We start from the raw sequence: 1,270 nt of genomic DNA on the forward strand, positions 1-1,270 counted from the left end.
AACATCCTTGTAAATCTTTTCTGAACCCTTTCAAGTTTCACAACATCTTTCCGATAGGAAGGAGACCAGAATTGCACACAATATTCCAACAGTGGCCTAACCAATGTCTTGTACATACTTTCTGCATTTTAAAACAAAAGCACTAGTCTTGCTATTAAGTACAGAATTATTGACTGGCAACTTTCTGCAAGAGTTGAGTCGGACAGTCATATTCCTGATTCTGATGTGCAGTCCTCACTTTCTCCTTCAGAGTCATATTAAACCAGTGCTGTTGAGTCAATCTCACTCACACACACACATAATGACTTATCCTCTTCCTTTCCAAATCATCTCAGACATGCATGAACACCATGAGTGAGTCCCAGATATTACCCACAAGGTTTACCCTTAGACTTTCCACTACCAACACTAGAGTCCCAGAGGGAGGGAAGGAGGAAAGGGGGCGGGGCCTTCTGGCCAAGGGGGGCGGGGCCTTCTCACCAAGGTGGGGCGGGGCCTTTTGACCAAGGGGGCCCAGCCCCTCCCTCCCGCGGCCATCTTTGTGAGGGGAACCCGCAAACGCTACCGTGGCTCAGGAGAGACATTTACCTTTCCCCCGGGGCGCTTTCTCGCCGCCGCACCGAGTTTGACGCGGAATCCGTCACCGTTGGCCAGCCGGCGCCTGGAGTCGTGCCGTTGGGCGGAAGCGAGTGCCCTTCCCCCCCACCTCTCCCCGCAGCCGCTGGCGGTCTCCATGTTTGTGAGGGGCAACCGTGGCTCCACGAGCGTCAATTTAACACCCGGCGTGAGACAGAGAGAGAGAGAGAGAGACAGTGTGTGGGGAAAGAGGAAGACCTTGTTCTTTTTTTTTGTTTGATTCACAGCGGCACCGCTCGGCGAAGAGGAGGGGGAGGGGGAGGGGAGAGGGTGTATTGTCGTCGGTGCAGCCGTTGGCGGTTGATCTTTGACCCGGATGTGACGGTGGCGCCGGAAGTCAGCGGTGCTGGGTGAATGGGCCGAGCGGCCGGTGGGGCCGGGGCCGGGGACTGGGATCTGTCTGTGTCTGTGTGACCGTGTCGGTGCGGGGCCCAGTCAACATGGAGCTCGGCTCTTCAAGGAGTTGAACAATTGAAAACAACAACAAGAAAAGGGGACGGTTCCAGGCGGCGGCGGAGGGCCCTTCGTTAGCGACCGATCGGCCCCTCTCTCCCCTCCCCTCCATATACCTCACACTCCTCCTACCTCCCCCCCACCCCCCCGTTACCCCTGACTCCCTCCCCCTCTCCCGTCA

The sequence above is a fragment of the Chiloscyllium plagiosum genome, chromosome 10, assembly GCF_004010195.1.
Source record: "Chiloscyllium plagiosum isolate BGI_BamShark_2017 chromosome 10, ASM401019v2, whole genome shotgun sequence".
NCBI classification, from domain to species: Eukaryota; Metazoa; Chordata; class Chondrichthyes; order Orectolobiformes; family Hemiscylliidae; genus Chiloscyllium; species Chiloscyllium plagiosum.